The sequence below is a fragment of the Hippocampus bargibanti genome, linkage group LG17 (genome assembly GCF_051943395.1).
Source record: "Hippocampus bargibanti isolate YZ-2025 linkage group LG17, ASM5194339v1, whole genome shotgun sequence".
Taxonomy (NCBI): domain Eukaryota; kingdom Metazoa; phylum Chordata; class Actinopteri; order Syngnathiformes; family Syngnathidae; genus Hippocampus; species Hippocampus bargibanti.
The window spans coordinates 9,403,759-9,417,937 of NC_142750.1; the positions used below are offsets into that span (position 1 = coordinate 9,403,759).

At 40.6% G+C, this 14,179-nt stretch overlaps 1 long non-coding RNA gene across 1 annotated transcript in view; it reads left to right on the forward strand.

Moving 5' to 3' along the window:
* The window catches only part of LOC148885587 (uncharacterized), a 211,235-nt gene extending 198,641 nt beyond the window's left edge, over window positions 1-12,594 (forward strand). The window contains exons 7-8 of the long non-coding RNA XR_016118099.1: window positions 9,325-10,402; window positions 10,494-12,594. This is a non-coding gene — a long non-coding RNA (uncharacterized LOC148885587). The remainder of the gene's footprint in view (window positions 1-9,324; window positions 10,403-10,493) is intronic.
* Window positions 12,595-14,179: the final 1,585 nt, after the last annotated feature.

Consider the following 14,179-nt stretch of genomic DNA (forward strand, 5'->3'; position numbering starts at 1 on the left):
GTATATTTTACTGGTGTCCAAGTCAAGGCCCGGGGCCAAATCTGGCCCCGGCCCCGCAGAAAAAATATCCTGTGACTGTAAAGTGTCCTTGACAGTTTTGAAAGGCGCTTAGAAATGAAATGTATTATTATTATCATTATTATTATTATTATTAATATAATTCTGTGAGAGACAGCAGAAAGCAAGTGCGCAAGCTCATGAGCAGTGTGCTGGCTAGCTAGCAGTAGCTTCGCCTATGGACCCAGCAAGTTGACTTTTTTTTACCAATCATGAGGAACACAAAACTATTCATATTAATGGTGAGTATTATCACAAAGTTATTTTAAATAATGTATTCTGACATTTTGTTGAAATCGCGTGCGTGTGCGTGCGTGTGTGTGCGTGTGTGTGCGGGTGTGTGTGTATGTCTGTGTGTGCGTGCGTGCGTGCGTGCGTGTGTGTGTGTGTGTGTGTGTCACTGAAAAGCATTTCTAAATATTTGACTTTTATGGCTCTCTTAGTCAAAAAGGTTCCCAACCGCTGCTCTAAACAGTAACCCAAATATAACTGTATAATGCCTCTTTGCAATTTTTTTATGATGATGCTAGTGCAGCGTTTTACGCCGGAGACAAATTCCTTGTGTGTTCTACGTACTTGGCCAAAAAAGATGATTCTGATTCTTATTCTGAATGGGTGTGGGAAATTAAATTCTTTATGCTCCTCCAATTTTGAGACCCGCCCCATCCACCAATGGTATCATTCGTTTCAAATGGAATATGTCGTTTGCTTATCAGTCATCTGTAAAAATGGGTGGTCGGCATTTTGACAGCATCAACGCTCTTTTTGTCATTCTTCCCAGCGGAAGCACTGTCGAAGTTTCAGAAAATACGGAAATTCATTGATGATTATCGAAATCACTGAGCGGATTGGGGATGAAATAATGTATTAAAACACCCTCTGCCGCAGGATAATCATTCAGGCTAACCTTTTCGAGGCATCCATCATGCGACCCATTTGACAAATGGGATCGATGAAACTCAAATTGTTTAAAAGATTATCAATGCACACTTTCGATCATCGGGTCTTTGTTGAATTTGATCAGAGTGGGTGAGAAATGCTCCGATTAGCTTTAACAAAGCTGAAAGATACTTAATTAAGTCATTTAAAGGAAAAAAAACACAATTTAGAGGCTCGACTGACTTTTATGGACTTTTGGAGATCTTTCTCTTGGTAGAAGCTACAGAAATGTTACATTTTATAGTCGTTCACGCTGCGCCGAGCGTCTGATGTGCTCAGCTGCCAATTTGTTTATGTCTCGCAGACGGCGTGTGTGTGATTTATTGTCTGACTGGTTGGGTTGGGCGGAAGCAGAGGAGGCCCTTGTCTTCCTCCTCTACTTCTTGCTTTTTCTCTCTCTCTTTCTTGCACGCTCGCGCCGCAACGTTCACCCAGATATTCAGCCTCGAGCGAATGTGCCTTTCATTATTTCTTTTGAAACTTTCATCTAAAGTCTCTGAGGGATTAGCCCTCTTGATTCCTGACACAGTCGATGAAAAACAAGCCTCATATACAGGGAGGCTCACAGCCGGAAAAGCCACGCTGTGCCCCCCACCCACCCCTACCTCCTACCCACTCGCCGCGCATTGTGAACACGCACAATGGCTTACACAAGTGGGCGCCTCCCCAACCCTACACCCCCCACCCACCTTCATTTTTTTAAACCTCATTGGTTTATTCAGATTTGACTTATCGGCGATATCAAGCAACGTCGCGGTAACAAACAAGGATTGCTTTCCATTTCGGAGGCAATCTTACACCTTGTTCCTATGGAAACGTCCTCGAAATAAAGCACAACCATCCAAGGGGGATCTGACTCGAGAGCGCAATGGAAAAAATGACGCCTTTAGAAAGGTAATAATGCTCTGTGTTAATTGACGCATGCTTCAAGTGTGAAGTAGCGAAGGCTATATTGGTCGAAAGAAAAATCCATATGGTTTTGGGCGGCAATTTTCTTGTCATTCCAGTTGGCTTGCATTATATAGCACTCGTTCGTCACGTGTGCCACAATGCAGTGACTCCCAACCAGGTGTGCCGTGAGAGATCATGAACTCATTCGGTGCCATTCCCGAATTTATTCAGGTTTTGTTTTTTTGTGTGGTGGGTGCTGCTAAAGTGCTAGTCAGACCTCTGGCAATGTTTTTTTCCTTCCACAAGGGGGCAGCATTTGTTTTTGTCCATGTTAGCACTTTGTTACAGCTTCAGCTGTTGTTAAAGCACTGTATTCATCAATACACTATGTACAGTAAAGTCTCGTTATATCGCTATCGGTTATATTGATAGTAGTGCTTATTACGATACTATTTTCATTTCCCGGCAAATTTCTAGTCTTTTATTTATATTTAGTTCCGGTTAGTATGATACCTGGTTATTACGATAATCCGGTTACTACGGTGCCCTTTTCATCTCCCGCCAGCAGCTTAAGCTGAATCGATATTTACTGAAAGGACAACCGACGTCTCCGGACAAGTTGTGTCCATAATTTGTAAAATTGCTTCAAATGACTTCTACTGAGCATATTTTACAAAGATTCCACCGCATATAGCTATATTTTACGTTTTAAGACTCGCGCTGAATATTCCGGAAGTATTGTTTTTAAGTTGGTGACAAGTCCTCACCTTACATCACTGAAGGAACGCCCCTGACTGAGAAAGGACATACCTTGCATCACCTCAATGCATTTTGCGGGACTTTGTTTGGTCTGAAAACTTTGTGTTGATCCGTGTTGATGGCGAAATTAGAAGGAAAATACATAAATAACGCGATGGTGAATCGTTGTGTGTTGCATCAAGACTTCTACAGTGTATTTGACATTCGCTGACAAAACGTCCCAGGAGACAATTTCCACGGAGCTTTCTCGCCATCTTCTGCCTTTTTTTTGCGTACTGTGAGTACTAAAGAGTTTGTCAGTACATTTCTCTCCAGATGCATCAAAATGACCGGAATAAAGTATTTAATTGATTGCAAACATGTATGCTTTCCTCTTCAGAACGATTTGAATCGTATTCATAACTGGATGAGTAACAAGAAAGCATCTTTTCCGAATCTGAAGCCATTTTTTTGATTCTCGAGCAAGGCAAGACGTCTTGGCATGACACCACGAACAAGGGGGCGAGACCTTCTGAAACTCGCGTTTTGAAGTATGTTTTAGACACTTTAAGTCATTTTTATTGGTGTTTTGCATTTGACTAAAAATATACTGCGTGTTTTGGGCATTTTAAATGCTATAAAACGTTTTTCTGATGTCAGTTAGGAAACAAAAAAGTGATGTCTGTTGTCCTTTAAGGGTTTCTATACATTACCACCATTAGCGATATCTGTATCGGGCACACCGTTGGTCACGTGACCAGATTTCATGTCTTGCACAGTGTAGCAGAGCTGCAATAGCATCTGAAAAATACTGTAGTCTTCTTATACACTATACAATTGTTCAACACCAATTTCAACCATGGGGAAACGTCAGAATTGTGACATCGGAACGAAGTACAAGGCAATAGTGGCTGTGGAGGAGAATCCTACAAGAAGCAAATCCTCCATTGCGAAAGAGTTCGACGTGCCGAAGAATACTTTATCAACGTAAGTAATTGTTTTCCATCCATGTATTTAATTGTGTTGTATTCAGATATCTATCGCTTGCAATAATAAATGTTTTTCATACAGTATGTACATTATGGCATTCGTGGTTTCGCTCGTGTGTCGATAACAATGTCGATATAACGCGACTTTACTGTATTGCATTGTATTTTGGATAGCCGACCTTATTTCAAGCTCATATAACTCGAGACCCATATAATTTAGGAATTAAATCTTTTTTTCTGATGAAAGAAGAGAGTCTACGGTTTCTAGCACTGGATTGAATGTTTACTAAAACTCAATATTCTGTGGTTACTGCAATTTGAGTGAAAAATGACAAACCCTGGCACTGCAGTGGACACATTTTTGCACATTGTCTGGCAGTGAATAAGTTAAGCGCCACGAGATATACATTAAATTTGCTCTGTGACCACACGCAAATTTCAAAACCGATCAAATCGTCTCACGCAAGTGACATGAATGGAATGGAAACAACCCACCCCCTCAAAAAATTATTAAATAAAAAATATGTTTTGTCGTTTTTTTAGAAAGTAAGAGTATGGTGTACAAAAACACACATTTACTCATTCACTGCCAGACGTGCAAAAATGTGTCCACTCCAGTGCCAGGGTTTTTGTCATTGTCACTTAAATTCCAGGATCCACAGAATAATGAGTTTTTGGACTACATCAACATTCAATACAGGGTTAGAAACCTTAGACTCTCATCTTTCATCAGAAAATAAGAGTTAATTCCTAAATTATATGGGTGTGGAGTTATATGAGCTTGAAATGAGGGTGGCGGTCCAAAATACAATGCAATACATATTGCTTTCTGGACAGAAGGTAAATGCTGCACCCTTGTGGAAAAGAAAAGAAACATTGCCAGATGCCATGGCCAGCCCTTTATCGGCACCCAAGAATGAAAAAACAAAACCCGAACAAATTTGGGAATGGCGCTCTACGTCAATTCCAGAATAAATTCATAAATGACGGTGAATGAGTTTTGAATTGCTAACACAGAAAATGTGTGCACAAAATACAAACCTTGTGAATCGTTTGATATGTGACCACTTGGATATTGTCTAATCAATTAAAAAATATTGAAAAGTAGCGATAAACTTACCCGACAACCGAAACGAGAACAATGATGGTGTGGCTTTTCCAAGCCTGTTGCGTGTTGTTCATGGAAAGCACCCTTCCAGATGTGAAAAAGAGTGACACGTCCACCTAGACAAGAAATACGTTACGGGTTGCTCCGGTGCGATAAGCGCCAGATGCAGGTCAAGTTTCTCCAGATAACGATTCTGCTGCTGGTTTTTTTATATCTCATCTATCGCCCAGCTGTGACAGAAAATGTAGTTTTGATTAAAACTCTTATATTGTGGCTTTGTCATCGCATACACTGGCTATGCCTCAATGAGAAGCTGCAATGCGGGAAAACGATTTTATCACTTGGAAATTATTTTTTGTTCACCTTAAGAAGTAATAGCAAAGGAATATCACTTTTAAAACGGTACATGTAGTGTGTTTGGTGAAATACAATTGTAAAACAATGTTTAACTCATTCCCCGAATTTATTCGGTACTTGAAAATATGACGTAGAGCGCCATTCCCACATTTGTTCGGGTTTTGTTTTTTTCTTGCTGGGGTGCCAATAAAGCACTGGCCAGACGTCTGGCAATGTTTTTCCCTTCCACCGGGGGGCAGCATTTGCTTTTTGTCAATGTTAGCGCTTTGTTCCAACTTCAGATGTTGTTAAAGACCTATATAAACCAATATGTATGTACTGCGTTGTATTTTGAACAGCTGCCCTCATTTCAAGCTTAAATAACTCCAGACTGATATAATTTAGGATTTTTTTTTCTGATGAAAGAAAAGAGTCTAAGGTTTCTTACGCTGAAATGAATGTTTATGTAGTCCTAAAACTCAATATTCTGTGGGTCCTGGAATTTGAGTTCAAAAACCCTGGACTGAACATATTTTTTCACGTCTGGCAGTGAATGAGTTAATCACTGACATTAATAAGTGAAGTGATTTTGCGGAGGCTGTTGTGAATCAAATAAGCAATGCGAGTTACAAAATTAATTTTTAAAAATTTGGGGGGAGAAAAATAACCCCCACCTCACATGTAACACTCATATGTCAATTTAAATACATTCCCTCCTCCAAAAGACAGTGAACAAAACAAGAGCAGCCCCCTGAAGGTCACCCGGAGTCTTTTTTTTTTTATCAATTCCTGCCACGTTGTGAATGAAAAGCGACCGACGTCCTCGCTCCATCAATTCACGAGACTCTCAGCCTTACTGCTTGGCCTTATCTTCTCTCCGCAAGAGCACAGAAAATGTGTCATTTGACAGAAAAAAATGAAATGAAAGTGTCTGAACGTAGACGTCCAAAGAACCCGCAGTCGAATATATCATCTATTATAAGAGCTAATTGCCTAATAATTCCGGCGCTCTGCTTATGTCGGGTCAAGTTCTATGCCTAATTGTTCCCAGTTTTAAAAAAACATGGTAAAAGCAAAGATTTTGATTAAAAATGACATTGACCTGCTTTGGCTGCAGGTTTGCGTTTGAGAGCTGAATCAACCCCTGTCTGGGACGCAATAATTAACATGCATGATTAGTTTTATTTTTAACGACAAGAAACAAGACAATCATCTCAACTGGTCGTCCTTTTATCGCAGCTCACGCGGAGATTTTTTATTTTTCTGATGTTTTGGCAGAAATCTTTGTGCCTGATGTGTTTAATCACATCGGCCCTGTGTTACATCACCTTTTAAAAAGTGGCTAGTGTCAGGATAAAATGGAATTAAATCAAACTGCTGGCAACCTTTTCATGTTGAATTCTCAAAATGATATATCAAGCGTTTGTCCCCTTGCTCAGCTCTCATTAGACGGCATATACAAAAAAAGAAAAAAAGGCAACTGCTGACAATTTCAGCTCTTTTGAGGAAGCCCACAAAATGGCTGCCTCAAACACAAATGGCGGACTTCCATTGTCCATCAGTGAAACTGATTCCAAATTGAATACAGTGAGACCTCAACTTACGAACTTAATTGGTTCCCAGACAGAGGTGAAAAGTGTGTATCTCGAAAAAAAATTCCCGTAGGAAACCATTAAAATGGGAATAATCCGTTCCCGGGTTTCTATAAAATATACTTTTCAACTAAATAAGCCTTAAAACTACACACAACATACCTTATTCTACGTATAATAAATGTGCTATTGTATTGTAATGAAAGAAATACACTGCATTGTATCATAAAGTCACTTTATTTACATTTGTGATGGTCATTGATGGCTTGATGGAATGGCGTTGGAGGTCCGAGGTCAAAGGGAATTGCTGTTTGGAAAGAGTCACATTCAACAAGGACTGTAATTAAAGAAATAAACTGTGCTATAAAATAAAGTCGTTTTATTTCCCTTTATGATGGTCATTGATTGCTTGATGGAATGGTGTTGGAGGTCAAAGTTCAAAGGGAATTGCTGTTTGGAAAGAGATGCACATTACCTGAGGACTGTAATTAAAGAAATAAACTGTGCTGTAAATAATGTTTTATATACCTTTTTGATGGTCGTTGATGGCTTATGGAAGGAGAGTCACCTTCCATAAGGACTGTTGATAACTTAACCTCTGGTGTGGCTTCTCTTCTTTTTTCTTTGGAGACTCCTCATCATTTTTGCTCATTAAAAACCTCTTAATTGACACCTGTTGCTTTCTGACTTGTAAGGTCTTACGAAGCTGAGGCATCACATTATTGTTCATCATGTTGATGATTGTCATAGCCACAGTCTTTTCTGAATGGAACTGTTTGGTAAAAGCCTGCACATCATTCCACTTTGCCAACATTGCCTTTATGAGCTCACTTGATGCTGCAGCCATCTCCTCCTCAGATGTTCTGTTACTGGCTTTAAAATCCTGAATAAGCGCCGAACTTCCAGGTTGGCGCATGGCGATATCGCCGTGAATTAGCCGTGCTTTCTTGCATAAAATAGCTTTACTCACGCGGTCGCCGGATAGCTGCTTTTCGTTAATCCAAATTAACAGAAGTTTATCAACTTCTTCGATTGCCCGAGACCGTCGCTTTGAGAGCACGGAAACACCTTTTGCAACAGACGCACCTTTGATGGCTTTTCTGTTCCGGAGAATGGGAGCAATGGTTGACTTAGCATAGCCGTGCTCGGCCCCTAAATCATACAAACGCACACCTCGTTTGTGTTTTTCAATTAACTCCTTCTTCTGAGTGACTTTGTGCCTTCTTGGGCTGAATACGAGTGTTTCCGCCGAAGATCACTCCGCCAGATCCGAAGGTCGTGTGCTTGATGGACCAGCCGTGGTGGGTGTGTATTATGAAAATAGTGCTTATTATAAGTTTTAATTTTCATAAATTTGACGTTCGTAAGATGAAAAGTTCATAATATAAGATGGTCGTAAGTTGAGGTCTCACTGTACTTAACTTGTTGAGACCGCCTATAAGCAGTTATTGTCCATTAATTGTCCAATAATTGTCCATTTTCATTCCGGAGTACAGATCAGTGAAAAACTATGGTGGCTCCAAAGGGACAAAAGTTCACCATTCTCCTACTGGATGTGCTCCACTTGTGTTGGGGATTCCCTGTTTCAGTGGCGGGTCGTGCGTATTACCCCTGGGCCTTCAGTAGTGCTACGTCTCTATCAATCCACAGCTCCGACTGCGAAAATTGTGGTGTGATTTCCTGGCGGGCCCCGTTAGCCAGGGAATAACTTGTGAAGACAGAAATACTGTCATTAAACTAAACGAGTTTTTACCATGAACGTGTGGATTCGTGATATGGGGTCAGAAGTAGCTCTTTTACACCGCAAATAAAATTGAACGACAGGATAGCGAAGCATCAGTAATAACCTCATAAAATTGCAATATTATTTGCTATTTTCTGACCTATTCTGAGATGTCCAACCTGCCCATTTTTTCTTGAAAAGTATGTCTTGAAAATGGCTTTAACAGTAAATCTGCACTATTGCGGTTGAAAAAAAACGCAATTAAATGATGTATTTGCTAATGCAGTTTGCTAAATATACAGTGTGCTAGCTCTGGCTAGTATGTTCTTGTCACCAGCAGCTAGTGATACTATGATTGACTGGTGACTAGCCAATCTGCGAAAACTCTGACGTTACCCAGGCCTGCAAGCAGGCCCTGCGCATCACCTACAAGAAATCTGATTGCTTAAAGCAACAGACATTGGTTAAAGCAACAGTTTGATTAACACATTTGATGCGACAGGGCCTGCAGAACTGATTGTGAAGGCGTCCAGGTAGATTTCTGACCTTGGTAACAAATAGTGGCTGAACTGTGATTGGTTAAATGCTTAAATATGAAAACACATCTGGAAGCAGCACAACAGGGGCAAAGCAATGAAAGGAAGCTGAAAGACAATTTGGAATTATTTCATAACAATTCATGGACAAAATATAATTCACATTAGTCTGTCATTAAGATATTTTTAGGCCAGCAGAGAAGGCTTTTTCAGGCCTTGGCGGTCCGCCACTGCATGTTTGTCACGGACTGTAGAAAATTATAATAAGACATAATCATGACCACGGTCTACTGCCCAGGGGATAGAATGACATGACTTGATGACAACTTAGACTCCTCTAATGCTTCCCTGTCATCCACCTTGTCAAACTCCATTTTATAAAAGGCCTCCTTGTATTTTCTGAATAAACTTACAGCCACGATAAAAAGTGACCGGCCAGAGTCCGCCGGCCATCTGGATGCGCTGCATCGTTTTGAGCGGATGATGGACGTGTCTGGAGCCCATCCCATGCAGATGTTGGCGCGGCGTCGGCCACCAAGGACGTTGGCGGAGGCGACGACCAATGCAAGTCCTCTAACCTCCAGCTTTCATATGTGTGTAAATCATTCATCGGGAAGGCTGTCGGGCGTGATGACACCGCTCATAAACAACGGTGACCGCTCGCCACGCCGACGTACGTCTTCATCAGGAAATGGACTGCGGGAAGTCTCTTCCACGGCGGCTTGTAATTGTCATCGTGACGCTGTCGGCCAAATCTGATTGCAGCGGCTTTACATCATGCCGCAATGTGGCACAAGCTTTTATCATCATAAGCACATGCTGGTTGGATACGCTTTCCTCTCAAGGCTATTATATTAATACACGTGAAAGAAAACAATTGGGACATCGTGCAGTCACTCGTCGGGTGACGAATATTCAGCCAGACAGACACAATTTGATGTAATAATGTCGCTTCGGGGTTGCTGACTCACTTGCTTTTAGTGAACAATCAAAATAACTGTGTGGGGGTAAGCCGTACGATTTACCGGCAGTATTTGCTGTTCAAATATTGATGCTGTGTAAATGGCAAATCTTTATTTCACACTTATTTTCAACTTTACTGTGACATTTGGCGATGTACTTAAAAAGTAATTTAAGTTTACAGGTAGAGCTGTAAAAATCTATTATTTTCACATCTGACGTTTTTTAAACCAGACCAAAATGTACATGCACACGCGATTGTATAAGCAGTGTTATGCTGTTTAGTTTCTTCTTCACAAACTTGCCCCGTCATGTGGAATGTTTGACTAAAGTTTGGTGCACGTCAGGACCACCTGTTATCTATCCTAAAGCCGAGTGACGAATTTTGCGTGCAATGTTCCCAAAGGTGTTTGTCCTGTAAACACAAGGATTCCATCTTTGACGGCAAATCTTCCTAGCTACCCCCTGAGCTAACACGGTTTGATCCAGCCGGCAGATGAAGAGACATCCAAGCAAAGACTCTCCGGCTCATGGTTGGCATCACCTCGTCTCCACCGCTTAACGTCGACAAACACAGATTGGACTTGACGATTTTGTCTGTCTCCTTTCTGGCTCCTCCCGCAGATCGGCGCAAACCAGAGAGAGATTTTGTCAGATGGATTTCCACGCAAACTTCAGATGAGTCACTCGCACTCAATTTGGAGAAAAGTGTGAGATGTGAGAACTCATGTAACAGGTAAAGACTAAAAGAGAGAGAAACAGTCATTGTGAGATTTAAGTAGCTTTTTTATAAAAAGCTACTTGCTTGTCAACCATGAGTGTGTGCTTGTCTCAGACAATGATAGAAAACATTATTTTTATTAAATTGACGTTATGAATCGTAGCTAACTGTATTTTCTAGTTTAGAAACATGTTCAGAGAGGCTATTTCAAACACAAATAGAAGATTGTGTTGAAATAGGTTTCTAAATGGATCATAGGGTCCTTTGATAAAGCTACAAAAAAAGAGCTCTACTGCAATCTAAATTTTCATGTGATTTATGACGCAAATCCCGTAAGAAAAAACAAAACTCAGGCTGTGTTGTGAAGAATAAAAACAATAACATTACTGATATTTTAAATATTCAACAGCATTATTCATGTACTTTTAAGCTTCTCTGCTATTCATCGCAATTGATGTACGCCGGAATGTAACACAAATCATTTTCTGTTTATATGTGTATACATAGCATGATTCATTATTGTGTGCATCATTTTATTTCCTCTGAGATTGCCTGCTATTTTGTTGTTAAACATTAGATATGCTTTTGCTTTGGTTACAGTCTTCCATAAACATATACTCGATGACTTGTTATTCGCGATCACATCTATGTTCGATTAGTTTAGCAGTTAGCATGGACCCTCCCACTTCTGTTACTTACTAATCGACTTCGCTTCAAGAAGTTCTTATTTTATTTAGCATATTTGCCACCATTTAGGCAATGATTGCAGATTTCAGAGCGACTCCACAGAGTTTAACTACACTAGTAGCAGGTAAAGCTTGTTGCTAACTAGCTTGTGCGGCGACAGTAGCACTGTAATGTACATACATCTAAGCAAACTAAGCATTGTTGGGATTGTACCTGGGGCTCAGTCATTGGAAAAACTTCACTTGAATATATGATTCTCAGTTTCGCCATTAGGTGTATAATGTGAAATGAAAAATGTCTTATTTCGATTCTTGCACCATGGTCACAGTAGCTGTTCAGGTATTCACTTTCACTACTAGGCCTGTTCATGCTGCTAGTTCTGCGTTATTTGTCACCTGATTTCCATTTTATAAGAGCAGAACAATTCACACAGATGTGAAATACTCTTACATTTTCAGGCTCAATAGGTTAGCGTTAAATCCCCAGCGTGTGACGCAAAGGCCGTTCCGCTTATTATGCTTGTGTTGTGCGATGTGACTCGTGTCAGCTGTCATCTCCGGCTATTAGCGACAAAACGCTACCCATTTATTATTCATGTGATTTTTTTTCTTCACATCAGTCTCTGTGGCGTCTCTGAGATTAAACGTTTGTTGGTGTCGTTTTGAGGGTCATTTTGGTGTAGCCCTCAAGTGGCCCGATGAGATTCAAGTTGACGGTGTAGTTAATACAAGGATCCCATGGTGAAAGCTCAGGGAGATGACACGAAGATGAAATATGAAATGATAAGTTAAGATTCATTAGCAGGTCATATTACAAGTGTTCTTTTTTTAAAATGATTCCATCCTTGGCCCTTTTTCTTCTGTGAATCGATGGAGTGTCTGGTGTATAACGGCGCACACGCACGCTGTTGAAATGACGCTGGTGTAATGTAATGTGTGTGCATCTCGGGCTTAATGGAAAGACATTACGCAAAACAGGCATTGATAGAAGATTAAAAGCAATTGGTACATGGATAAACGAGTGTAATGGGTGCGGCGTGGAGACCATCTTGCAATTATGTCACACTCTGGAACTAGCAACAATGCATTATTTACATTTTTAAAAATTAAACACGCAAGAAATGGATCAGTACACACAAATGAGTGGCCCGGATTTTCTTTCTGTCTTTGTGTTCTTCATGTTACAGTGCCTGAGCAGCCTAATCAGTTATTCATTTCCCTATTTGTGATGTATTCCAGTATTCCTTCACATTATTCTGACCAATAAATAGCTTATTGGCTGTGGTTACAAAACACTTTTTAAGACCAACAGGAAAAAGAAGCAACCTTTGTTTCAACCTATGACACTGCTGGGTCAAAAATAACCCAAATTGGATCAAAGATTTGACCCAATGCCAACAAATGGGGTTTTGAATGAAACTGGCCCTCTCTTTGAGCAAAATTGGATTGGATAGGATGAGCCTTTATTAGTCTCGCGGGGTATACATTAACATTTTACAGCAGCAGTGATGAAAGTAAGAGAAAAGGAAAGCTGAAAAATAAAATGCAAAACACAAAGCTGTAGCATTCATTGACTAAAAGAGAGGTCTAACATCTCCTGTCCCACGTAAATCCGCTTCAATTCCAAACTGCGACTGTTCCACATCCGCATCGGCGCTCTGCGCTGACCCTCCTTTCTTCTCATTGCGGGCTCCTGAAGCCATGCATCCTTCCAGCCGCAGACTGTCCAACAGCACCGACCTTTCCGCTGAACAATTGACACTGTGAAAATGCTGCCCATTACAGGTGCAAAAAAAGAACAACCGCCCCAGAGCTGTCCAGCAATGAGAGTGAAATGGCAGAGACATTCCTCCCAATCAAAAACAATGCTGACATATTCGTGCTTCCGAAAAGTCGCAACCGCTCAGCAGAGTCTCCTCCTTAATGCATGCTGTGGCCAAAAATGCTGAAAAACAATCCACAATCATTCCTCGTGACGCACAACAACTCAAAGTGACAAAAGAAGACACAAAAACAACAAAAAAAGCAAGGCTTATAAGTGCTCTTGCTGACGGCTGCCTATTCCGGCGCCATCTTGGACTTTATTATTATTATTTATTATTTTAAAGGTGCAGAATTTGAAAAGTCAGTGGTATCACCCATCGAACATACTGTCACTACAAAAGTCAAACAATCAAAGGGTTGGTTCAAAAATAACCTGATTTGGGTATGAAATGGTTCGAGACTATACGAGGGTCCATTTGACCCAAATTTCTTAGTTGCTTAATGTGAAACAACCCCTTTTTTAAAATGTTGGTTATTTTTCCCAAAACAGGGTTGGTTTTAGATCAAACAACCCCCAAAATTGTGTCAGTTTTCACAACACAACTCCAAAAATCAGGGTGCTTTATCAAAAGCAACCTGGATAATTGGGCCAAATTCTCCCAAGAAGTGAACAAGAACAACCCAGAATATTTTACGATGTGTCCAATACATCCTAGTCCTTCTCTGAATGGCTGATCCTTTGAAAATGAGTCAGTAGGCCCCTTCGCGTTAGTCTTAACTCCGGACAAGTTGTCTCCATAATTTGTAAAATGGCTTCAAATGACTTCTACTGAGCATATTTTACAAATTTGCCACCACATATAGCTATATTTTACGTTTTAAGACTTGCGCTGAATATTCCGGAAGTCTTGTTTTTGAGTTGGTGACGAGTCCTCACGGTACGTCACTGAAGGAACGCCCCTGATCGAAAAAAAAAAGGACACATTGTAGCAGTCCTTCCATCACGTCAATGCATTTTGCTGTACTTGTTTGGTCTGAAAACTTCGTATTGCACCAAAAAAAGGCGGAACAGGGTGACAAAGCTCTGTGTAAGGAATTAATCAGCCTGTGGAAACGGGCTGATTAATTCCTTACACGGC